Raw genomic sequence first — 27,983 nt, forward strand, 5'->3', positions numbered from 1 at the left:
AGCTCTTTGGATTGTAGTATAAGTTGCAAAAAATGGTTGTCCTAAGGCATTGGCTGCACAGTGGCAGTAGTTGTGAAGCAACATATTTTCTTTAAAGTATTTAAAAAGTGCTATTTTACCATCTAGGAATGCAAAGAAGTGACTGTTGAATAATGCTTGACATTAGAGTGATATAGAGATGGCATTAGATCAGCTTCAGATAACTGTAATGTTTTGTGAGTGGGTGTTTAACAAAGTACACCCCATTTGTTCAGATGGCGCTTAGCGGAAATAGTGAACAGCAAGATATATTTAATCTTTATTAGATGAACTAAGATTTGAATATGATCACGAGATGTCTGACACACTAATTAACTTGCCAAGCATATGGATGCCTTTTGTTATCATGCCACAATATGTTTCTGTCTAAATGAAATAGAGAGAGGGTTTTTTGCTGGGTTTCTTTTATTTAAAGAAAAAGTTAGGTGACAGAAATTTATAGCCTTTTGAGAGAGAAGGCCTTAGGCATCTATGGTTCCTTACATTGCTGCATGGATTGGAGATTTATTTCTGCTCAGTGAAAATTTATTGCATATATAAAAAGTGGCAACACACCAAGATCCAAGGATTTTAAGATGCCATTTCCCACACAATTTGTAGTTTTCTATTAAAGAATATTTATTCAGTATCAAATGCTAGGAGTTAAACATATACTATTTTTGAATAATGTGCACTTTGGGTTGGTTGATTAATATATTTCAAAAGATTTACTATTAGAAAATATAAGATACAAACTCCTGAAAAAGCTGTGTGTATGTGTGTTTGTTAAACTATACTTACTTTGTAAAAGTAGATAGGCCAATAATTAGTTGTCAATTACAGCTTTTGCATAATCCTTCTTGTGTTGACTGTTTCCTACTGGGGTGGGTATTACAGTTCTGTTCTCACGGGCTGGACCGTGCTCCAGTTTTTCACATTGTTGGGTGGAATGTGATAGATAGATGATAGATAGATAGATAGATAGATAGATAGATAGATAGATAGATTAAAAGCATCAAACAGTACTTCACACACAATCACTCAGGATCTTGCATTAAAATAATCTCTATGTTCCTCTGATTAATAAAACAAAGCATTTTTTAAATGTTGCAAAATGTTCTGGTTTCTGCCTTCATCAGCTACTCTGATAAAAGGAGAATGATGCAGTTTCCAAGGTGGCAGGTTGAAGACGTGCATTGTTAATATGTCCTTAGTCTCAATCTGGAGCAATGTTTGGCTTCACTGAATAAAGCCCTTCTGAAAGCATTCCATCCTCAAAGCTTTATCACTGCTACTTTGGAAATGGCATCATTTAATCTTTATCAGAGCAGCTGATGATGACGACAGGAGCCCTAACCTTTTTCCACATTATAAAAAACAAAACCCTTCTGTTTTGTCGATCACAGTAAACACATAAACACACATTCTCATATACATACAGATTTACGGTTTTCAATGTGCAGTTCCGATTGGAGGGTTTGTGGTGCTGTATCACAGTCCCGGACTTGAAAGAAGTTGGGGAGGGGAGCAAAAGAGAAGGCAGGTTTTAAAATGGCAGTTCGAAACAACAGAGGGTTGAATAAAGCAGGGCTGGAGGGAGACAAATGAAGTGTGGAAATATGGGGGGGCTTAAAGGATCTGGGAAAGGATGGGGTTTTGGAGTGAAATGTAACGGGAGAGGCCTGGAGAAGTTGGCAAGGAGTGGGAGGTAGGCAGCATTGACAGGCAACTGAGCAGGGACAGCAGCTTCTAGTCTGTGTCTGTCTGTGGGGGGGGGGGGCGTTCTTTGGCCAGATGCTTATAATAATAACAATAATGATTTATTATTTATCGGCCGCCCATCAGACTGGGTTGCCCCAGCCACTCTGGGAAGCTTTCAACAAATTACAAAACCACAGTAAAACATCAGATACATTAAAAACTTCCCTATACAGGGCTGCCTTCAGACATCTTCTAGAAGTCAGATACAGTCATACCTCGGGTTACAGATGCTTCGGGTTGCGCACCGCGCCGAACCCGAAAGTACCAGAGCAGGTTACTTCTGGGTTTCGGCACACCCGTGTGCAGAACCACTGAATCGCAACTTGTGCGTGCGCAAACGTGGCGCTGCGGGTTGCGAACGCTGCGGGTTGCGAACGTGCCTCCCACACAGATCACATTCACAACCCGAGCGTCCACTGTAGTTTCCTTGACATCTGATGGGGAAGTGTTCCACAGGGCAGACACAACTACCAAGAAGGCCCTCTGCTTGGTTCCCTGTAATTTCACTCTTTACAATGGGGGAAATGGCGGGTTAACATTTCAAATAAAGAGATTCCAGGTGACTAATGAGTAATTAATACTCATGATGTGTCTGTGTCTGTGTGTGTGTGTGTGTGTGTGTGTGTGTGTGTATAATTAAATTCCCCCCCTCAAAAAAAGGCTGCTTCAGCATCGTACTGGGCTATATCCTATTCTATGACAGCCCAACTGAGAATTACCACACTAGAATACTTGAAACAGAGAAAGGAGTGACAGAGAAAGAACATATAAGAAATAGCTGCTTTAGGGACCAAATATGATTGCATGCTTTTGCAGAAATATTTATTTATTTTTAACTCAAGGAATATGCCTTTCTTTTCGTACTATTCCACATTCTTTCTTTTATAAAAGTTCTTCTTTCTAGTAGTTGGGTATCCTTTCCGTTTCATATTAAAGGATGGTGAGATTTCTCAGGTGTTTAGATGGAATAAAAAGATATTGTGACCATACCTTCTTCTTCTTTTTTAGTACTTGTGACAAACTGGGACATCAGGTAAGCTTTCTGCACAAAATTACTACTGTGCATAAAACGACATATTCACTGTGTAGCAATAAGAACAGATTGCCTTGCTGGTGCTCTCAGAAACTCAGGCTGTTTGAGATATGCAATTTGAGCTCAATGAGAATTCAGAGTTTCCTATGAAATATTGATTGCAAAAGGTTTCTTTGGCAGAACTTTTCTATCAGCTGGTTAAAATGCTGATGAGGGTCCTCAGAGAACACAGCAATATAGCAGTAAGCGCCGTAGCTTTAGTACATGTCGAAAAACCCTGCAGGCTGCAATCCTACACACACACACCCTACACCTGGGAGTAAAGCAGCTTACTTTTGAACAGACATGTACTGTATAGGATAGAACTGATAGTAGTCTGAAATCCAATTCTTGAATTAAAGGGTATGGGGAGCCGAAGAGATTCAACCCCCTTATCCATCCTTAGCTACCTCACAATTGTAAGGTAAACTGAGCCCTGTGCTCCACTAAAATTCTGAAGTACTCTGAAGCAGAAAGCATGTGAGAAATTGGAGGATAGGTTTAATGTTGTCACTGTGTTTCACTGACATTTTGGTATAAAAGAGCCTCACGTTATACTTCAAGCCACCAAGAAAGCCTATGGATAAATAGTTAAGCATTTTCCCATCACAACGTCACTTCTAGTGGGAGAGTTAAGTATTGTTGCATGCCACCCCAGTCTCTGAGCGGTGCAAGATTCCAGGGGTTCCAAGCACCCTTGTGCTCTGGCACTCGCCACGGTGTCCCATTGCGCCAGAAGTGGTTTAGTCATGCTGCCCACATGACCAAGAAAGTTGTTTGTGGACAAACGGCAGCTCCCTTGGCCTGAAGCTAGATGAGCGCCATAGTCCAGTTTGACTGGACATAACTGTCCAGGGATACTTTACCTTTACCCAAGGTCTATGTTTCCTTTTGGAAAATAAGGCACAGCGGAGACTGTGGTGTCTTTATGATACATGGTTTATTTACACATATATACAACCTGAGCCAGTGATGGAGGACCTCCCATCATTACACTTCAAAAGAATCTTGCTTCTTCCATAGCTGTAGCCTTGGATCTAAATAGACCCCAGCCATGGCTCCGACTCTGTGTAGCTTGCGGCATTTAACTGAATGCCACTTTTTGTCCATCCTATATCATCCCCAACAGCAATCCTAAATTCTACTCTGTGTTTGCTGATTTAGATCTCAGGGTACAGCTCCCACCATTTGCCAGCTGGCACACTGTCTTTGCTTATGTCCCATCCCCCTGTCTTTGTTCTCTTTTAATGGCTCAGGCGATCACCTGAACACAGGAAGCTGAGACCAACTATTAAGAGTCTGATTTCCAGTTTAACTCTCCAGGAATTTAGGGAAATCTAGCACCCACAATTTATAACAGTATGTTGCTTAAGTTTCTCCCATTGAAATAAACTTGACCTAAAAGTGGATGAATCAGTTAAATACTGGGATGCCTTTATCTATTTTTTAGTGTCTGCCCGCCCCTTCCCTCTCTTTCCCTGTTTTAGGTGATGAAATCTTAACAGGATTTTATTGGGCGGTACGCAACGACATGGTTGCAAGTGTTCTGAAGGCTGCATAATTAGGGTACTTGTCAAATATGTATTATAGAACCTGACAGTGAACACAGAGAACATCTTAGTTTGTGGCTTTTTAAAGAGCACAGTCTATAGGAATACTTATTTTATACTGCTGCTAGGCTTCTGGCTAAGTCAAGGGTCAGCTTTCAACAGACAACAGAAGATGACCTAGAAACAATGGAGCTGCAGAGAATTATAGAGAACAAGAGACTTTGCTGTGAAATGGCAAGATGCATTTAGATAGAAGATCAGGTCAAGATAACATGTACATATATTAGCTTTGAAGAAAGTGAACTGGGGATTCAGTGGACCTTCAGCTGACATTTAGAAAAGTTCACCTGCTTCAGGAGCGATTCTTGAAAATTGTAAAGCAGAAAATAGATAGCTAGAGTATCCAGCTGGCACGCTTAGATGAAATGAGGATATGGTTCTTACATTTGGAAGCAAGGTTTCTGTGATAAAATAGTGATTCAATTTTGGACCCATTTTTCCCAGACTAGAGGAGAGTGCCTTCATATATGCAATTACAATGGCAGCACCCACACGCAAGAGAGAAGTGGGGAGAAACTGGGGAGAACCCCAAGGGTTTCAGAAATACAGTGTAATTATGGGCGAAGCCTAGGTTGGGAAGCCCTGCAAACTTGCCCCATAACGATTCAGAATGTTGATTTGAGGAGGGGGCTGACAACACATAGAATGAAGTAGGTGGAAAAGAAGGAAGCAGGAAGAAACGCATAGAGATTAAAAGGGTACAGACAGAACAGTATCATTGCCCAGATAAGTCACTTCCTGGATCACACTCAGAAGCTGAAAAAAATCCATGAAGCAATGCAATGTAGGTAGAATTGGGCACCAGTGTGTTTAACATCTGCACCCCAACCCCAAATAGCAGCAAAGAGAATCCATGCGCTTTCTCACTTCTTACCTAGTGTGAAACGTTTTTTAAAATATTCCATTTGAATGTAAATTCCGAAGCAGATGCAGTGGGTTCTCCACATTGAAGGTTTCGAGCAACTGTGATTTGGAAAGTGCTGGCTTACGACAGCTCAGCTCTGAATACAAGATCAGACCCTGAACAGCTTACAACAACCCTGCAGTGGCATCCGCTGCTTTTATCCCCGTATTGAAAGTTGGGTTGAGAGAGCAGAATACAACAAACCTATGGGTGTGGGTGTGTTTGATTTTTCATCCATCACATTCATTCTTAGTACTTACAAACAACCTTTCAGGGCAAAGTACCCTCCACACCACAAGGCAGCTTATATAAAAAAAAATTAGATTCATTCAAATACAAGACAAGTTGTCTCCATAAACATAGCAGTGGCTCTGAGCTGCAGCGGTATCTATCCAGGCACATTAGAGGGGTGCAAGAATGAGCTTTCCTCTCCCTCTTATGGCCTCAGCAATGGCAGCTGGTAGCTATGTTTGATGGGGCTCTCAGCTGGAAGCTATACAGTAGTACCTCTGGTTGCGAACGGGATCCGTTCCAGAGCCCTGTTCGCAACCTGAAAGGAATGCAACCCGCCTCTGTGCGGGTCACGACTCGATGCTTCTGTGAATGCATGTGACATCATTTTGTGTGTCTGCGCATGCGGCGAAACCCGGAAGTAACCCTTTCCAGTACTTCCGGGTCACCGTGGGACACAACCTGAAAACACAACCTGAAGCAAATGTAACATGAGGTATGACTGTATCTAGTTCAGTGTTAGAGCCCAGTTGCAGGTTGGAGGGCTGTGCTGGCAACAGATACGTGACCAAACTTGGCCCTCCAGCTGTTTTGGGACTACAATTCCCATCATCCCTGACCAGTGGTCCTGTTAGCTAGGGATGATGGGAGTTGTAGTCCCAAAACAGCTGGGGGGACCAAGTTTGGCCACCACTGCAATAACCTTGCAATGTAGAATGTTGCTGATATTTTTCAAGCCTTTAAGCCAAATGCTAGGGTGGTGCACACACACTCACACCAAAGATACACTTCCAACAGTGTGCTGTGTGGCATTGGTTGTCACCTGTATTTTACAATGAAATGATATTCTAGAATTGAGGCAGCCTGTGTTGTTTTTGTTTGAAGTGTAGCTATAGCAAATAGATTGGCAGGGGAAGGTGAGGACAGGATTTTCAACCTGGGCTGCTCTGTAATCTGCCTGACTCAATGAAGCAGGTGACATGAAATCCATATATATATTTCTGGGATCAGTAAGATGGTATGGTGAAGGGTTTTCTTCCTTATTGGCATTTTACCCATATGACAGAAATGTTTGCTTATGGGACCTAGGATTTGATTCACTGTCCACTGATGCCTGTTGCAAAATGCCCCAAACTGTGATCCAGTTTTAACTGCGCCAGCAAAATTATTTCTTTCAATGACACGATCAGCAGTTGAACCACAAAGATGCCACTTGACAAACAAAAAATGATTGTATGTGTCTACGTGCACAAAGTTGCGTGCTGCTAGTGGCAATCTCACTGCTATAGTAGCAAAGCCTTTTCTAAATAACCCTGGCTGTTCCCTTGTTCTCTTGACTGACCAATATACAGTCCCATGTATCTGTCTTTGTTACAGAATTACCGGTAAGTCTCCTGAGGAGAACCGTGTCATTTCTCCCCAGTAACCAACAACTTAGTCCCTTTCAGAGAACAACATGTTTTTGGGTGGGGTATAAATAATAAATTGTTGTTGTTGTTGTTCTGTACCACAGATTAATTCTATGGCGTTGGGGTGCAGGAATGCAGTGTCAGTCCCCAAACTCATAGATACATACATACATAATTTTATAGGAATTTCACCTTAGCATAGTTAAAACCATGCTCAAGGCATCTCATATAATTACAAACAAAAGTAGTCATAAACAATAAATAAAACATAAAAAGTACGCAACAAAACTGAACAATTTCTACAAATTGTGGGGAAAGGCCTGCAAGGCAGGGAGCATGTCTTCCAGGATTCACAGCCAAGAGGGCCTCTGGCCTCTTTAGCAGCTGCAGCTGGAGTCAGTCAGGGCCCTGCCCTTCCAGGCCAGGTAGAAAAAGACCTACTTTGACTGCAAGTTGAGGAGCCTGCCTTTTGCATGGTCTGTTGAATCTGTTGAACCCACCTTTACACACACATTTGGGGGGGGGGGCGGAATGTGGGATTAGCAGCCTCATATAACAAACATGCTTAAATCTAATTAATGCATGAAGGAGTTAATACCATAGAGCAAGCTGTTCAGCTAGGCTTAGCTATGTCACTCCCCTTACCTTAAGAGGAAATGGGTAATCAAGCTTCTTGTTGCACTCCTGTCCACCTGAGAAGCTCAGCTGTGTGAGGAGGTTTGAGCTGCTTGGCTCTCATCAGCAATTCTTGAGTTCTTACAGCAATAATTTAGGAACTTTCACCACTTTGTAACTAAGCCAAGTTCTATTGCCTGTGCAACTTTTCCGAAGGACGTGAACCTGACCTTTGAAGCGTTTGTAAGTAAACCATTCTTTTATTTGCCAAACACGTGGTCTTTTTCCCATGCTGAGGGAACTGGGAAACTTTGAAGGAAACCTTTTAAGGGGACATTTTTGCAACTCACTTGGAGGGGCACATATTTTAAAGATCTAACAGCCAATATTTCCACACTTTGCTGCATATTTTGTGACTTTAAATCTATGCTGGGGTTCTGTTACCAGAGAGTACTTGCCCCAGACTTTGTTCTTGGCATCCAGGAATTCTCCTTTATACATACACACATATAACACCAACAAAATATGACCATTTTTCTGTTCTCTGTGTGTGATATTTCTGACAAATTTATAAGTGGTGGGGGAGTGGTTGCACTCCCCTTAATAATGCTACAATATGACTGTTCCTTCTTACTACATTACTGATGGATTAAGTGCAGAGGCAAGTTTACTGCGGCGATTCTCCTGTACTATATTGGTGAATTTTCCTTCTAAAATCAGTGATGCAACTACAGTCCACTGGGAAATATGAAAGGAAGCCCTATACAGTGGTACCTCGGATTACAGACACTAGAGGTTGCAGACTCTGCTAACCCGGAAGTAGTACCTTGGGTTAAGAACTTTACCTCAGGATGAGAACAGAAATCGCATGCCAGTAGTGCAGCAGCAGTGAGAGGCCCCATTAGCTAAAGTGGTACCTCAGGTTAAGAACAGTTTCACGTTAAGAACGGACCTCTAGAATGAATTAAGTTCTAAACCTGAGGTACCACTGTATATGTAAGGTTTAAATTGGGGGCAGTTTGAAGTGAATATTGATGGCCCAAATTATACTTCTTTTTATCACGGCACAGACTGCAAGAATAATCTTATACCTGCTGCAACAAACACCAAAGGGGATTCTAGAGATTACGCCTGGTCAGGGCTTCAATTTATATCTTATTCAAAAGGTAGCATCTGCTAAAAGTGGTGTGCAAGGGAATTACCACAGAACTGACACAGATGGCAGAGCCTTTCAGCAGCAACTATTCCCTGCAGTGCACAAGGTTACCTTATGAGGCCTCCTACTCAAACTATAGCTAGCTAAAGAATGTGTGGTTTCTGTTAAGATCACAACCTGAGGTGTTACAATTTCAGAATCTTCCTGGTTTTGAAGATACTTGTAAATGATTCACTTCTTATGTTCTGCTCGCAGAGTTTTGATAGCTTTCCTAGCTATCACAAAAATACTCTCTTCTAATATAAAGGTTCTTAAAGTGTGTGAAAGGCGAGCCCTCTCAGGGGATCACCAGTCTGTCAGTATTTTGGGAGATGGGATTCAGGTGCCTTTCAGAACTTTAGGTTTGCCTATTGAAAAATATGCAAAATAAAAATAAAATAAAATGTTTTGTGGTTTGGAAAGTGATGGGGAAAGGCGTTGAAAAGTATGAGATGCAGGAATGATTGAGAGGAAGGCAAGTAAATACCCCTCAAGCAAATCGGGACGAATGCGAGATGAATGCTCATTGTCATATAACTGCCCGGTAAACGGTAAACAAATCAGAGTGTATGGATATCATCTAATCACTGTGTAAATTTTGTGCAAGCAAAGCAGGATGAATGCTGAATAAGCAGGTCATCCGGAGCAGCCCTCAGTCTCATGTGTGACTAGTTCAAAGTATATTGCATCTACAGCTGTAGATGTCTTCTCTCTCAGTCTAAGGATAACTCAGGCGTGTAAAGGGGAAAGGTGGCACTGTGGGTTAAACCACAGAGCTTAGGACTTGCCGATCAGAAGGTCAGCGGTTCGAATACCCGCGATGGGGTGAGCTCCCGTTGTTCGGTCCCAGCTCCTGCCAACCTAGCAGTTCGAAAGCACGTCAAAGTGCAAGTAGATAAATAGGTACCGCTCCGGTGGGAAGGTAAACGGCGTTTCCGTGCGCTGCTCTGGTTCGCCAGAAGCGGCTTAGTCATGCTGGCCACATGACCCGGAAGCTGTACGCCGGCTCCCTTGGCCAATAAAGTGAGATGAGTGCTGCAACCCCAGAGTCGGCCACGACTGGACCTAATGGTCAGGGGTCCTTTTACCCTTTACCTTTTTATAAAACCCCTTAATTGCAGCTATGAGTTGTTTTGCTTGCTGAATGCTGGAGAGCTGTTTGCCCTTTGAGGTATTATTTACATCAGCCATTAGAGGTAAAAATGTGCCAATATCAGATTTTTCTTATATGTGTTTTCCCCAAAACCCTATTATATCAAATGTCTGGCCTATATCTGGAATGAAAGTATTTCTAACAATGTTGACCCATCTGTGAGCGGAACAGGCAGGTGTCATTGTTGCCGTTGGTGCTACACAACTGAAAGAAATATATTTCTTCCTTGAGGAGTTGTGTCCCCAATTAGCTGATTTCAAACTTTTATCCTTAATTTAATTACTGATATAAAATGTTGCCGAGGCTTCAGCTTAAAGTGGGGGATTGGAAAATTTTCATTGGATCTTTGGGGTGAGGGTATTGAAGGCCTTCTTATCCCTTTTCCCTTGGGATAGCTCGTCTCACCAAAAATTTACCCCAAGCCAAGAGGTGGAGAGGAAGTGTATAAGGCAGGCATGGGCAAACTTTGCCCTCCAGATGTTTTGGGACTACAACTCCCATCATCCCTAGCTAACAGGACCAGTTGTCAGGGATGATGGGAGTTGTAGTCCCAAAACATCTGGAGGGCTGAGTTTGCCTCTGCCTGGTATAAGCAATAGGGAAAATAAGAAGGGGTGTGTGTGCTTTGTTCATGACGTCATTCAAATATCCCATTTACTATTCTATGGTGTGGAGGCAGCTAAGCCCCTGTAACATGGATTTTCTGGAAACAATCCAGCCAGAGTTACAGCGTGAAGTCCAGTGTAGCATAAGCAGGCTACAATGGGGCTTCTCCTTCATCTACTCCACCTGCAGCCCAAATGCAGAAGTGGGTAGACATCACTGGATGTGGCCTGTGCATTTTGCAAAATGCCATAGGTTTCAAAATGGAATTGAGTATGTACCGGAAACCAGAATATTTTCTTTTGTCCGGATGGTCTCCTTTTGTATATTGGAGAGTAATCTCTATCTTGATTGTATGCAATGTCCACAGTAAACAGATAATGATTTCTTCTTTATCCAGAATTATGCCATAATTAAGAGATGGTAGCTTATTGACTGTAGCACACAAAACTGTACGGATCAATTTATAGGCAAGAACTTAATACTATTTATGTGGCTTTTAGGTAACTAGGTTATGTAAAACACTGATTAATAATGAATCATGCCATTGGATTGGCCCATTCCAGTTCCATAAGCAAGTCAAAACCTTATTATAATGCTTGCCATGTTCCTTAACTAACTCACAATCATTTTTTTTAACGAAAACCAGAGGTACAATAAGGTGCTTGAATTAACATTCACTCCGCAAACTCCATCATGATTCTGCTCACTATAAAGTATTGGATGTGCTGCCTTCTCTTGAATTACTTTATTGCACTTAAATTATCACAGCATTTTCCCTCAGATAATAGCAATTGGAATAACTACCAGGAGTACAATCTGGTAACTATATCCTGCTATTTAAAGTCATTGTCTGTCTCATATGTTTCTTTTAAGTAGGCTGAACTGTATGTGCAATAAAACCAAAATAAATAAAGTAAAACACTCACCTTAAAGAGCAGGTCTGAGAACCGGGGAAATAATTCGGCTTTGCAATCCCACAACCTTCTGAGGCATCCTGTGTGAAAGAATATCCGTTGCATGCTGGGGAGAGAAGAACACAGCTTTAGTCAGATAGGGCTACTTCATACTCTAGTGAGAACAAGTTTTTGGATCCCTCATGGTTGTTTTCGTATGTCTGCTTAAGCCTAGTTAATCTCTTTATAATCAGACTTCATCCTACTGAGCAGATAGTTAAAGAGAATGGCATATATCACGGTTGGAATTTTCTTCCCCAGAGGCAGATGTTCTGTGTCACAGTTTATGCAACACAAATGAATGTGCACTCAGAGGATGCAGGTGGTGAAGGAGTGGATATAAGTCATTTTGTATGCACTATTTATGCTTTAAAGATCTTCCTTGTCTGACTATCGCAAATCTCTGTATTTATATTGGCTGTCTCAGCTGACTGAACTAATTAAAGAGGGTCTTTATCAAAGCATTCATAGGTATATGTTTGGAGGCAGAGGGAGGGAGGCAGGAGAAATTGATGCAGCTTATATTTTCAAGTGAACTAATATAATTCACAAGTCCTAGAGTATATGTGTATTGGAACACAACTATCAACCTGATTACACACTTCTATGATTTTTGTGGTGGATTTTCTGGTGAAAAGACGTGCATAAAACACAGACGGGTATTTTAGGGGGCGTAAATGTATGTTCCATGTGCACAAATGGAGCGATAATTCCTGTGCCTGATGGAATTACCGTATCTCCCCTTTCTGACCCCCATGTGCTGTTCTGGAGGTTCTCCTGACACCCTCCTGAGTCAATCTGAGCAGGCATGGGAGTCACACAGTGGGAGGAAATCCTTTCATATTTTTTTCAGGAGCCATTCACAGAAAGCCTGCATGTGTGTGAGAGAAATAATGAAGAAATAATAGATCTGAGAGGGAAGGGTTAACTGGAACATGCAATCAAATCTGAAAAGCACCCGTGTCAGCTAAATGCCACTAGTGTCCAGAAAACAAGTACAGTAGTATCTCTGGTTACGTACTTAATTCGTTCCAGAGGTCCGTTCTTAACCTGAAGCACCACTTTACCTAATGGGGCCTCCTGCTGCTGCTGCGCCGCCACCACGCGATTTCTGTTCTCATCCTGAAGCAAAGTTCTTAACCCAAGGTACTATTTCTGGGTTAGTGGAGTCTGTAACCTGAAGCGTATGTAATCTGAAGCGTATCTAAGCCAAGGTACCACTGTAGTGCAAAATGTGGCCACTTGCATGATAGCAATTTCAAACGATTGTTTGGAAAGTACATCAGCAGATCCCAAGTCTCAAGGGAAGTCAGCCTATCCTTATGTCATGCTGCACTTACTGAGTATTTATTGAACTTCCTCTAGTATTTATTTATCCTGGAGAAAACCCAACCCTGGAGATGAGAAACTTTATATATCATCATGGCTTACATTTTGCTTGGCAGGCCTCTTTAACAGAAAAATGTATGATAGGATACATCTTACTGAAACAACATAAATAGTAACATAAACACAATGCAAATATCAAATAAATTAATGCACTATAAATGCCTGGAAAAACTTACCCAAGTGTTTGCCACAGTGTAGCATTTCTAGTGTGCTTGAGGCAGTTGTTGCAGCCAACCTGGCTTCTCTTGGTACCAGTATAATACAGGTATATGCACTTGTTTTTCCACAATTATTCTTTACATTTTAGAGGCACACCTAAGTTGTTTTTTTAAATCTACACCTTAAAATGCAATATGAAGAGGTCCTTACACCCCTTTTCTTACTAGCCTCATTAGAAAGCAAATCTCATTGGTCTTAATAAACTTACTCCCAAATAGTTGTGCTTACACCTAAAATTACCCAAACAGAAATGGGACGGGTGAGGTGTAAAGGGATGTGGGTCGGACTGGTGCGGGGGAGGGGGTTGTCCAAGGGGTTGATGGCTAGGGGGGTTGGTGAGCGAAGCCAGCAGGGTTGGCAGCCCCTAATAACAAATAGTTTGTGCAAACTGCTTAGAGGGTTTTATTAAACTAAGTGTTGTATAAATCTTCCTAAGGAAATAAAAATAAATTTAGTATTCTGGCCTAGGGAGCTTCAGATAAGCAAGACTGATAAACTGGGAGTTCTTCAAGCAGCCGTGGCTGATTGCAGTGTTCTGGGAGCCTTCCAAGCCATTCAGATATATGAAGTTGTTCTGAAGTCATTTGCAGTGCTTATCACCACACTTTTGAAGGAACTATGATTAAGAATATAAATATAGTTCATGATAATACTGTTAAGTAATAGAATATTGATTCAATATTTTCATAATTGCTTAGTTCATAGGAAGTGAGCGGTACAAAGGATATCTGATATTATCCCATTTCTTCTAATAACAACTTGCCCATGGGAGATTCATGTTCAACCTAATGCCCTTAATTTAAAAGTCCACCTTATTAAGACTGCAAGCATTAAGCTATGGCGGCCTGATGTGAACCGTCTCGGGAAACAGATAATGCTAGGACCCAAACTGTGTATTCTTTGCAGCACAGAATAGAAAAGACCAAGTGCACATCCTAAAATCAATAATCACTCTAGAAAGAAATGGAAGATCAAAATCAAATGAGAAAGAATAACGTTCCCTTACACACTCCTGCTATATGAAGTTATTCTGAACATGCTTACTGGTCTCGTGATTAAGAATATAAATATGGCTGCTTTGCATAGTTGCTTCTTAAGAGTTTATTGTCTTAGAGCAAGAATGGGGAACATTTGGCCCACCAGGTGTTGCTGAACTGCATATTCTATCAGCCCTAGCAAGCATGGCCAGTGACCAGAAAAGATGGGGTTGTAGTTTAGCAACATCTAGAAGGTCACAGTTTCCCCACACCTAACTTAGAGTTCACATAAGTCTAACAGTTTACTTAGCTTTGCAGCATAAGGCAGTATGATTCTTACAGCTGTCATTAATGAACCAGCCAAAGCAGTAGCTCTTTCCATGAGAAGGGCTGGCATAAATCAGAAGACTAGACCGCAAGGAGAGCATGCTAATCATGTTTGTATTCCACTCTGTATTGCTTTCTCCATCAAATAAGGCCTCTCATCCTTGTTGGTGGCTCCCTACTGCTGTGCAGCTCTCTTGGGTGCCTGCTGAGCAGCAATAAACAGAGTTGTTGTCAACACCTAGTGTTAACCAGCCTAAAAACCTTTATACCTGTCTGCATCTGTACTGGAACTGATTTTTAACTTAAATGTTTGCATTGCTTTTTAAATTTGGAATGGTTTTTCATTGTTTTATCTGCAAACCACCCCACCTCTTAATTTAATCATTAAAGGAAGACAACCTCTTCCCTGCTGTTTCTGTTCCCTGTTTGTTTGGAAATGAAGTCTATTGCTTGAAATTGTCTTAAGTCACAAGATTCAGGCTTACCTGTCCTTAATTTTTGTGACCGGAATTATCTTACTTTGGGGTGTTTATCTCATATACCATCTTCATCCAAAACACAGATTTTGCTTTGTTTTTACTTGAAATTCAGCACTTCATGTTTGACATGTATCATATGGGAGGGGTGAATTGGAATACATTTGCTGTTTCCATGGTGGATGTCGCTGCGGGAAGATTTCTTATTCCAAGTGAGAGTGAGCCAGAGTACTTCTGGAGGACAAGGGAGGTCTTGTTTTAACTGACAAGGAGTGATGCCATCTGAGGAAATTCACCCCTTCTTCTTTTTCCTTTTCCTTTTTTGAGAAACCCGCTCACAGCTGTGACATATGCTTACTAAACCCAGTGATATTTCTCCAGTGGAACAGCTATTTTGCTCATGGCAATGCTACTTCTTCGTTCAGCACTGCAAGGCACATCACAGCTGGGTAGTATCCAACAACCATGCTGCCATAAACAGATGGGGAAAGACACCAGCTATACTTGGAACTGATGGCTAAACACTGTTGATAGACAATGTTGGATAAAACCATCACTTATAGAACATTAGAGAGACCAAGCCTGACATTTTATTTAGTAATTCAAAATTTCTACTATAAATTCAGTTGCTTGGGTGTAGCTCTATAGAGTGAATTGTATTTTTGAATGGAGAGTAACACCTGACCCATATTTTATCAGTACTGTAAACTATTAAATGGGACACGGGTGGCGCTGTGGGTTAAACCACAGAGCCTAGGACTTGCCGATCAGAAGGTCGGCGGTTCAAATCCCCGCAACGGGGTGAGCTCCCGTTGCTGGGTCTCTGCTCCTGCCAACCTAGCAGTTCAAAAGCACGTCAAAGTGCAAGTAGATAAATAGGTACCTCTCCAGCGGGAAGGTAAACGGTGTTTCCGTGCGCTGCTCTGGTTCGCCAGAAGCGACTTAGTCATGCTGGCCACATGACCCGGAAGCTGTACGCCGGCTCCCTCGGCCAATAAAGCGAGATGAGCGCCGCAACCCCAGAGTTGGTCACGACTGGACCTAATGGTCAGGGGTCCCTTTACCTTTAAACTATTAAATGGCTCTGTTCAAATTGAAAATGGCAATATCTAATGACCTAATAAGGGGACGCGGGTGGCGCTGTGGATAAAACCTCAGTGCCTAGGACTTGCCGATCGCATGGTCGGTGGTTCGAATCCCTGCGGTGGGGTGAGCTCCCATCTTTCGGTCCCAGCTCCTGCCCACGTAGCAGTTCAAAAGCACCCTTAAGTGTAAGTAGATAAATAGGTACCGCTTTATAGCGGGAAGGTAAACCACGTTTCCGTGTGCTGCGCTGGTGCTGGCTCGCCAGAGCAGTTTCGTCACGCTGGCCACGTGACCCGGAAGTGTCTCCGGACAGCGCTGGCCCCCGGCCTCTTAAATGAGATGGGCGCACAACCCTAGAGTCGGACATGACTGGCCCGTATGGGCAGGGGTACCTTTACCTTTACCTTTAATGACCTAATGCAAAGCAATATATTTTGGACAGAGCTTCCCTGGTGGAAAGGGTATGCTGCTTGATGTTTCACATGAAGCAACATATTATTTTACATATTAACAGAAGCCACATGTTTTCCCCTTGGGAAAAAGGATTGAACTCCTAGGCATTTGTGTTGAAATAAATGGGTTTTAATATACTGGGGAATGAGAGTTGTTGGGTTAAAAAAAAAAGAAAGACATTTAAGATCTTCCCCCCCCCCAAAAAAAATAGAGTCAAGTTCTGTGCCCACTGCTTAAAAAGAAGTGGTAATGATTAATGAGAAAAGATTTATGAGGGCTAAGTGTTATGAAAGAAAAAAAGGGGCAGCCGACAAAAGCCTGATGCTCTGCAGTCGTGATTTCCAATTATCCACTCACTTTTAATTATTTGTCATCTTTATCTTTTTTTGACTGTTTGTTAAATTCCTCTGTCACTCTGCGCCCTGTACCTTTACACTTTGCCTCTCTTGTTACATAATGCACCACAAAACAGAATATTTGGTAGTTAGCAAGAATAATCATTTATTTTAGTACAGTGTCATGCCAACCTCCATTAGTTAGTAATAATGATTGGCAGTGCAATTTTTCTTGGCAATGAAACCAATTAACATGCACCTCAATGCCTGTAGCTGAAGTATTTCCCTAAAATTCAAACTTGTTCATGCCTGTTTATCGCGAGCCATTAAAAATTTCCATGACCCAGAAACGCAATCCATAACCTGTCCCATTTTAGATGAAAAATAGCAATGAATGGGTGGCAAAATGCATGGTACAAGATCAGCGAAACCTGCAACTGTATTTGCAATGCTCATATGCGAGCGTATGGGGGGGGGGGAGACCTTTAATGAATAATCATTTAGAAAGAAATAGTTCTGAGAACCACCTGGCTGGACATTTAATAGCAGCATAATTGTAGCTTCTATTTTTTTTTTAAATCTTCATTGCATTTTTAAAAATTACAGAAAAAGCATGAAAACATTACATCTAAATATTGAAAAATACAAAATACAAAAAACTGAAAATATAAAAAGAAAAAACTAAAAGGAATAAATAATAAAAAATGAAACAGAATTAGTCAAGTATACAAAATTGTTCAAAGGATACAAACAGTAATTTGAATATTCTATACGCCAGGTTGAGCTTCGAGGCCCCCCAAGCCCACTCCTGAGAAATAAAGACACAAGGACACAGAGATTAAAGTTAATGTTGGTGGGCGAATTTAGGCCACCACTTTATTGATTACAGAATGTGAGCGCTATTGGCTTAGGCACTGGCAAGCAAGACTATATCTGACTTCCTGCCTGCTTTGCTGGAAGTCAGGCAAGGGTAAACTCCTGAAGAGGCAGCCCGGCCGCCATGAACCAACTCGAGCACCTCAGGGTTCCCCTGGTCATGGTATGGCCCTAGCCCCTCCGTAGGCTTCGGACAGGACCCAGACCCCTGGATTCCTTTAGCGGCATACCCTAAAGCATGGAAAACTACTTTGAATCCCTGCTTTTTAGTTGACTTCCCTCTATCTCTTTGCAGCTTCAACATTTCACTTAAGTGACAAATATTCTGTATTTCGTTTATTAAAATCAGTTTTTCCCCATTATATCATAATTGTAGCTTCTAATCCAAATACTGCACATCAACAAGAATAGATCTTTTTTATGATTTTTTGAGTACTTTAAGAAAGTCAGTCTCTGGATCTGGAGAAAGACAAATCTTACTCATCAAGCCAGCCTTCAAATCATTCAGCGCTAACATAAAGTCTGTGCCATTTACAGTACAGATTCATTTATCTGTACAGTCTATGTGACATCTGAAACGCTCAGATAATCAAAGGATTGGATCAATGGGAATGTTTTCACAGTGTAATACTGACATGGAGCCACACAGGGGACACAATAAAGTCCAAAGGCTTGGAGCTTCAGACACACACACAAGAAAAAGATTTCAATAAAAGCTTCACCACTAAGGGATAAATTAAAAAAGGGAAAGGAGTAGAAATGTTTATGACTCATGTGAAAGTAATCACATAGGAACATGAACTTAACTTTGGTGGGGTTTTTTGCACAAATGCTAGACAGGTAGCATGGAATCCCTTTTCTCTAGGCCTGGACTGTATAATGTTAGGTAGGGAGAAGTTGGGCCATGCCTTCTTCCTTATCCCTTACATTCCCAGAGTTAGCAATTTTGTGTACTTGGAGATTATGTGCTTACATTGCCTGCGTAAGTTCTATGCATACAGAAACAATGGACAAGTGGAGGCTGTGGAAGGGGAGAGTAGCTGCAATCCCACTTCCTCTCTGATAGCTTTGTAGCCGAAACAAGTCCATCAATGAACTAGAAAAGGAGGATTCTTTAATTTGGGTGCAACCCCAAGTTATGAAGAAATTGAGCACCCAAAAGGGGAGGGCTCTATTTAATATTTGATATCTGTTCAGGCTGTAGTGACTGCTCAGTGGGGTGGATAAAAATCGATGATTTTAAAAAAATAAATCAGATTTAAAAAATTTAAATCAGATTTTTTTTATTTAAATTGGTTTTTTAATTTAAATTGGATTTTTAAAATAAAATGCTTTTGGAGGAAAAAAATCTTTCTAAAGATAGTTTTCTACTTAAGTTATGGTACATTATAGTCCAAAGGCCATTAGGAAATAAGGATTTGTTTTAAGTTTTCATGTGTGCTGAAACGCAGACTAAGGGTTTGTTTTTTAAAAATGTTTAACCACATCAGTTAACAAACATGGATACATATGCTATAATATTATTGTTTTAGTTAAATAAATTGTTTAAATTGTTATTGAGGAAATGATTATTTTTCTCTTTTTTAAAAAAAATGATATTTATTAAAGTTTCAAAGAAAAAATTACATATATATAAAAAGAAAAAGAAAAAGAAATAAAAGAGAAAAAAAATACAAAATAGAAAATAGAAAACACTTAAAAAAACAAAAACACATCGTTCTTTCCGTAACTTACATTTCATTTCCTTACTTCCCTGACTTCCTCACACCTCCCTTTTTTGTATTCCAGTTCTATTTAGTTAATTCAGCAATTCCTTTCCCTCTTTGTTTTTGTCTTAATCCTTTAACTTAACATATTATAGCTTTAGATTCTCATCTGTTAACAATCCGTTTGTACATACACCTTTATAACATTGCTGCTAAGACCACTTAATTTCATTCTGACATCATTCTAACATTCATTAATTTTGCAATATTTCTGTAAATAGTCTTTACATTTCTTCCAATCTTCTTCCACCGACTCTTCTCCCTGGTCTCGGATTCTGCCAGTCATTTCCGCCAGTTCCATATAGTCCATCACCTTCATCTGCCATTCTTCCAGAGTGGGTAAATCTTGTGTCTTCCAATACTTTGCAATAAGTATTCTTGCTGCTGTTGTGGCATACATAAAGAAAGTTCTGTCCTTCTTTGGCACCAATTGGCCGACCATGCCCAGGAGAAAGGCCTCTGGTTTCTTCAGGAAGGTATATTTATATACCTTTTTCATTTCATTATAGATCATCTCCCAGAAAGCCTTAATCCTTGGGCATGTCCACCAAAGGTGAAAGAATGTACCTTCAGTCTCTTTACATTTCCAACATTTATTATCGGGCAAGTGATAGATTTTTGCAAGCTTGACTGGTGTCATGTACCACCTGTATATCATTTTCATAATATTCTCTCTTAAGGCATTACATGCCGTAAACTTCATACCTGTGGTCCATAACTGTTCCCAGTCAGCCATCATTATGTTATGTCCAACATCTTGTGCCCACTTAATCATAGCAGATTTAACCGTTTCATCCTGAGTATTCCATTTCAACAGCAAGTTATACATCTTTGACAAAATCTTAGTTTTGGGTTCTAACAGTTCTGTTTCTAATTTTGATTTTTCCACCTGGAAGCCTATTTTCTTATCCAAATTGTATGCCTCCATTATCTGATAATAATGAAGCCAATCTCACACTTTGTTTTTTAGTTTCTCAAAGCTCTGCAATTTCAGTCTATCTCCCTCTTGTTCCAGAATTTCCCAATATTTTGGCCATTTGGCCTCCATATTGAGCTTTTTCAGAGCTTTCGCTTCCATCGGTGACAGCCACCTTGGGGTTTTATTTTCCAGTAGGTCTTTATATCTTATCCAGACATTAAACAATGCTTTCCTGACAATATGATTTTTAAATGCTTTATGTGCTTTGACCTTATCATACCACAAATATGCATGCCATCCAAATACATTATTAAAACCTTCTAAGTCCAAAATGTCTGTGTTTTCAAGAAGCAGCCATTCTTTCAGCCAGCAGAAAGCTGCTGATTCATAATAAAGTTTAAGGTCTGGCAGGGCAAATCCACCTCTTTCCTTTGCATCCGTTAGTATTTTAAATTTTATTCTAGGCTTCTTGCCCTGCCAGACAAATCTAGAGATATCTCTCTGCCACCTCTTGAAGCAATCCGTTTTGTCCAAAATTTGCAATGTTTGAAAGAGAAATAAGATTCTAGGCAATACATTCATTTTTATCGCAGCAATTTTTCCTCTTTCCAATGAAGTACAGCAAAAAAGTTGTCCAAATATAAACAGTTAACTTATTAAACCTCACAATAATTTCATAATTATCTGTCTATCAGTAATCTTTGATATAACTGTAAAAACTACTCTGAAAATTTATTATTCCAAAAATGAAACCTTCATCTGGTTGAAAATATTAAGATTATACCAGCAGGAATGCCTTTCTGTTTAAAAAAGAGAGATTTAAATCAAGTCTTACTGACTAGTGATTTAAATCAATTTGATTTGATTTTGATTTAAATCATATCCACATTGCTGCTCAGCTCCCCTGACCATCAGAATTCTGGCCTCATGCATGGAAGAATGTAACAAGTGAAGAGAAATGAAGAGCCCATGAGATTGTGAGAGGCAAAGTTCAAGAGGGAGAGGAAGCAGAGAAGTTAACAATTGAGGAGGGAGAGGAAGAACCACCAGCAGAAAAGAGACATGTTGTGAAGGGGCCCGCAGAACTCCTGAACAAAATTATCTTATAAGGATTTTAAAAATGCATTAAGCCTGGGAATGTCAGGCAACTTTTCTTTTTCTTTTTGGAGGTTCTAACAACAACAGCAGCTCACTAGCTGTCATAGCCATAATAGTTAAGTCACATTTTGGGAAAACTGAGCAAGCTGCCCTATCCCATACAGCTTAGAGAAGTACTGAGGACAACGTTTGAACGTCTGTATTATGTAGGTTTCATCGAAGCTATTAAATGCAGCAATCATGAATGCATTACAGTGTTTACTTTCAGAACTTAATCATATAGCACAAATTTGACGTTGTGGATGGTCAATCAGTAGCCTTTAATACCGTTTCTTCTACCTGAATAAATGATTATTCATTAAAGGGACAATGAATAAATAAAGAGCACCAAAGCAAATGTGTCGCTAAAGGGAATGATTTCCTGTGCAACTGTGGAATTTGTACTTTGTTCCCAGAACAATTTTGAACACAAAAATATCTAGTCATGTGAATAAATGAAAAGGAATGAACATGGTCCAGATAATCAGCTGTTTGAAATTGAAGCAACTATTCATAAATATTATTTGGTACAGTGGTACCTCGGGTTACATACGCTTCAGGTTACAGACTCTGCTAACCCAGAAATAGTACCTCAGGTTAAGAACTTTGCCTCAGGATAGAATAGAAATTGTGCTCCGGCGGCGCAGCAGCAGCAGGATGCCCCATTAGCTAAAGTGGTGCTTCAGGTTAAGAACAGTTTCAGGTTAAGAACGGACCTCCGGAACGAATTAAGTACTTAACCCGAGGTACCACTGTATAGTAGAGCTGCTGTCCAAATATATTTGCTACAGTATTTTTGCTGCATTATTGTGTCCTGGGCTCTGTACACACCATGCACTTAAAGCAAATTGCTTTCACCAATGAATCTTGGAAATTGTAGTTTACCCTTTCAGAGCTACAATTCACAGCATCCTTAAACTATAGGTCCCGGGATCATTTGGCAGCTCTCAAGTGCTTTGAACATGCTTTAAGTGTCTGGTTTGTATGCAGCCTTGTTTCTGCTGCGTGCCACTCCATTCCCCATCAATTCTCTGGTTCAGCTGAAGTGACTGTTAGTGCTGCCTCTGAATATGAGCTCTTCTATCAAGCTGTCTGAGCAAGTCTGCTGTCGGAACAAAATGATACTTTTCTGTCAAAAGGCTGGTGCAGCTTAGATGGCATAGGGCTCTGTTTGATTTCTTACCATTTGGTATGGAAGGACCATGGGGAATATCTTCATTTGCCATGGATTGTAGGCCCAGCAAACTAAAACCAGCTTGGGTGGAGCAGAATGGAGCTGATCCATTGAGATAAGTAATGAGGCCAAGAAGTTTGTAGTGTACTCCTCGAGAGCAGAAGTGCTTACATGCAATGGATCTGGTGCAGTGAGTGTGCTACTACAGCTGCACGGTTCCATTCGTTTATTATGAAATAGTATTCCACAATGGAAGCGGCCTGTGAAGGAAACTACGTCACAAGCAGACACTTCTAATACATTTTTTTAATTCTAAAGAATTCATGAAGTTTTGTAAGTATTATTATTAGTATTATTATTACAATTAATGACCCACCCTTCAACCTAAGGTTCCGGGGTCGGCTACAACAATTAAAACATAATAACAAAAACAGTTTAAAGCAAATTCCCTAAATAAGGTGGGTCCTAAAAAATATACATCTAAGTGTCAAGAGCCAGCATAAGGAGGAGCATCTTAATCATTTGCCAGAAGCTGCATAATGAGGGACGCTCACAATTCTGGGGCTGCCACATTTCAAGTTTTCAGCACCTGGACCTGGACCTGGAAACCAGTGCAGCTGTTTTAAAATGGGGGTGGTTATATGAGATCTGAAGGGAACTCCAGGCAGTAATCTGGCTGCTGCATTTAGGACTAATTGAAGTTTCTGAGTCATCTTCATGTGTGTTGCTAGCATTTGACTTAGAGACATTAAGCCAAGACAACCTTATAGAAACATTGCAGAAAGAAAATTGGAAAACATGAAAGCCTCATCCCAGCTAGCAGGTGTGTAAGTTTGTGTGTGTGTGTGTGTGTGTGTGTGTGAGAGAGAGAGAGAGAGAGAGAGAGAGAGAGAGGTTTTTTTGTGTGTTTTTTTGCTAATGCAAGTTTTATCTGTCTCTTTGAGGTCTAGTTTACAGAATGCCACATATTTGAGAGTTAAAAGCTTAGACCATGGGTAGGCAAACTAAGGCCCGGGGGCCAGATCTGACCCAATTGCCTTCTAAATCTGGCCAGCGGATGGTCCGGGAATCAGCGTGTTTTTACATTAATAGAATGTGTCCTTATATTTTAAATGCATCACTGGGTTATTTGTGGGGCCTGCCTGGTGTTTTTACATGAGTAGAATGTGTGCTTTTATTTAAAATGCATCTCTGGGTTATTTCTGGGGCATAGGAATTTCGTTCATTCCCCCCCCCAATATAGTCCGGCCCCCCACAAGGTCTGATGGACAGTGGACCGGCCCCCCTGCTGAAAAAGTTTGCTGACCCCTGGCTTAGACATTATAACTTGATGCATGAAAGCACGACTGCAGCCATTGATTTTTCGGTCTTTCTATCCTGTCTGCACAACGCGCTGAACAGAATACGCTTCTCACGCAATGCAACGTGCTTCCCTTGCATACACATTTTACTACAAACAAATTGTTAAGTGGAGCTCTGTTGGGGGAAAAATTGCCCTTGGGCACTGCAACAAGTAGACGACAGTGAGGTGGCAGAGAACACCTAATTAATAACTTGTTTTGGGATGGGGTGGGTAAACCTTGCTTTGCTTGACGAGGTAAGGATTTGGTTTCCTGCATGGCATAGGCAGGCAATCTTCAGTAATTTCAGTGATTCTTAAGAGCAGTTGTGCTGACAATGCAGAATCTGACAGTTTATCAGAGCCTTCTGACAACTGACAGTCTAAAATCCTTTATTCGCTATAAGCAGGATGGATGGTTGCTATTTGCTTTGTGTTCTTCTGCACGCCATATGTGATCTTTGTAGCTTGAGATATCTAGCCTGGCTATGTAAGAACAGAGAGATGAGGCTGGCTCCAGGGTTTTACTGCCTGAGGCAACCTGTAAATACCTGGAATGTCTCTAGCCACTTTTCACACTATACAGTAAGATATTCTGCTACCCTCCGCGAATACCTCTTCTTCCCTGTGGGTGTTGCTGATGGATCCAATACTGAAGATTCATATCACCACAGAAAACACGCAACGTCTTGACTGGATGATTGGGGGGGGAAATCACTTTGAAGCTATGTTATCTCTTACCATAGTCTCTAAATAAATCACCATGCTCTGGAATAAAGGAAATAAAAAAAAAAGCTGCAGGATTCCCGATTAAAAGGAATATTCTTTGACTTCATCTGACACCCAGCACAGATGAAGACTTAAGATGTCTCATTATTTCTAATGCAACAATAGAGCGGAAAACTCAGAAGGGGAGCAACGGCCACTCTGTTTTCTGTAAACCCTCTAAAGCATGGCGGTGATACCTATGCAAATCATTGTCCTAGTTCATCCTCTTTATTGGCAATGTGCAGTTGGGCAAGAGTGCCACAGTTAGGGTGCTGCCACTGAGAAGACCCACTTACACATGCCCAACTCCTTCCAGTCCAGCAATTGCCACCAAGTTGGCTGCTAAAAAATCATGCAGTATTAGCCAAATGAACCCCATCAACATATACATAGGAATTGTCTGTTTGGAATGTCAGGTTGCCATAAAGTCTCCCATTGTTTGACTGATCACATTTATATACTGCCTTTTTGCCAAAGAGGTTTGCAGTTGTAAAGTACTAAAACAAATGATAAAAACATAAAATTGGCCAGAGGGGGGAGCAGTCCAGTTGGAGCAGGTTCTCTTGCTGACTTTGCCTGTCTACCTTGCTCAACTGAAATATTAAGACAAACCAAAGCATTTTATCATGGACAATTTTTGAAATATACTCAGAGTCGCAAAGTGATTTCATGCTCTTTATTCAGCTCATAGTGGTGAGGAGGAATGAATGAAAGTCCCCTCAAAGTATCTGCTTTATATACATTATTTACACAATGGGCTGCACATGATTGGCTAATTCTGGAATTCTACTGTAAGCCAATCAGGTTGTGGATTCACTTATATCTGGAGCATGATTGGGTGGTTCCTGCCAACCAGTCATACTGCTGCATTGTTCTAGGACCAATCAGACTGCTGCATTCTGAATCCTATTGTTCTAGGACCAATCAGACTGCTGCAATTTGGATCCTATTGTTCTAGGACCAATCAGACTGCTGCAGTTTGGATCCTATTCAACTCAGTACATAACAATTTTGTATATTTTTCACTGCAACATTTCTAATGGGAATTGTATGCCCTCAGTTGAAATATCATGCTCACTGGATGTGCTGCCAGAGCTCTGTATCAAAGTCTGAGCTCTGTATCAAAGCTTCAAGCTCTGTATCAAAGTCTAGCTGAAATTGTTCCTGGCGGGGGGGGGGGGATGTCATTATTAGAACCTTAAAACAATTAATAACCAAATGCTTTAAAAAAATGGGTTTATTTTCTACACTGATGCTCTCTGGCCCTGTAGTCAGATCCCGGATCTCACCAGTTCCTGGAAGATATGACAGCTCTTTCTGTCTTCTTGCTGGAATAATTCAATGCCTAATGGTTCCTTTTAATACATGAAATATAACATCCTATCCTATGTTAAGAAAGAGAGAGAGGGGGGGGGAGGGAGAGCGAGAGAGCGAGAGAGAGAGAGTATATATGTATATGTATATATGTGTGTGTGTGTGTGTGTGTGTGTGTATATATATATGTATGTATATATATTTACTCAACTGTCAACAATAATACATTATTGCTCAACACTACTGAAAGTACCATGTATGAGTTTTATGTTGACAGGAGGAGTTTTTAATAATAATAATAAATATTAGAGATCATTTGAAAAGGGGAAGGGAAACAACCTGTTAATAACAGAAAGTAATGGAACATATAGTCAAACCAACACTATGGCTTGTCAGAATCAGTGCTCGCTGCAAGGCCGATTTTGTCAATCATTCATTTTATTGAATGTTAAATATTCAGATGGTGTAACATATGGTGGTTCTTCATTATCTAAATAGGAAAATAGGTCAACAATATTTTAATAGAAATCAATATTGTATGCCCTTGAAAATCCCCAAACACTGAATGGGAATTACAAGACAGCTAAAAAGCACAGAGTAGAAATGTGTAAACATATTAATTTAATTTGCCTCTTGTGCATGTCATTTAGGATAATATTCATAAATTTGTAATAATTATGATGTTTGTTTCAGCTGGATATTGTACAAAATTCAGCTAAGATATACACATTTCCCAAGGGCTGTTGGGGATTGTGTATCTTGACTGGTAAATGTGCACAATTCCCTCTTCGTGGAATGATTATTTGCACATTCTTTGTGATGCCTGGTGAATGTGCACAGTGATCAGTAATTATGCCTGTTATCCTCTCAATTTTCATCTTGTTTAACAGATATACAGAAACAAAATAGCTCATAACTGTTTAGTCAGGATTCACTGTAGGGGGTGCAAAATCCCATTGTAGTCCAGATGCTGCTATTGCATTCAATAAGAATATAGGGGTTCATCACAGGGATTATGAGGATCTGGAACAGAAAGTGGGTGCTAAATATCCTTGATCCGTATATGACACACTACTCATGCCTCTTTCATTCTCAGTCCACGGCTCTATACACCCATGGCTACACAAATTAGGTTCTAAAATCCATTAGAGTTCAATACTAACTTTGCAGCTTTTAACACTAATAAGGACAACTCAAGATGGTTGTATTTAAATTATGCTTCCTTATATTTAAAAAAAAAATATGGGACATAAAAACAAGATTTTCCTGGTCATTTAAATCCATATGTCATAAGAATGAAAAGAATGAAAGCATATCTTCAATCAGTAGAAGAATCAAGCTTCTAAACAGGAGAAGCAAGACAGCCATTCCAGACTTTGCAGTTAACTCCAGTTATATTTTATAGGAAATTGTATGCAATATTTTTCTTGGACAATGAAAGCTAAGCAGAAGTCATTTGTCTGAACACCCTGTGGTTGCATAAACCAGTAAGGACTCCTGCCAATGACTAGCAGCAAGTGTCAACACACAAGCAGAAATCGAGTTGATACTTTCTTCTCCCCACCCAAAATAAAATTCCAAAGGGCACATCTTGTAGACTGCAAGACAACAGAGAGGAAAACAGATGGCAAAATCATTTGCAGCCTGAGCAGAAGCAGATAAAACGATAAACTGAGGCCAATGGACTTTTCTGCAAACCATCATGCGCTAATCCATCCAAGTTATTAAATAGCTAATTAATTGATCTCGGGCCTATTCTCCTTCCGCAATTGTATAATCAGCGCTTCCTGGCTTACCTTAAAAAGCACCCATTTTGTTCTTAGGTGAGTAGAGCTCTTCATTTCTTCTTCCAGACCCTGTGTAGTGGAGCTGAGGACAGACAATCAACTGCTTCGTTAAGT

The 27,983-nt window shown here is 40.5% G+C and overlaps 1 long non-coding RNA gene across 1 annotated transcript; it reads right to left on the reverse strand.

Moving 5' to 3' along the window:
* Window positions 1-1,480: 1,480 nt before the first annotated feature.
* Window positions 1,481-27,983, reverse strand: LOC308479510. Its single transcript, XR_013987716.1, has 3 exons — window positions 27,879-27,983; window positions 11,501-11,594; window positions 1,481-1,522 (listed from the first exon to the last, which is right to left on the reverse strand). It is a non-coding gene; the product is annotated as an uncharacterized lncRNA (long non-coding RNA).

Source organism: Podarcis pityusensis, assembly GCF_964106645.2.
Source record: "Podarcis pityusensis genome assembly, chromosome: 1".
Classification (NCBI taxonomy): domain Eukaryota; kingdom Metazoa; phylum Chordata; class Lepidosauria; order Squamata; family Lacertidae; genus Podarcis; species Podarcis pityusensis.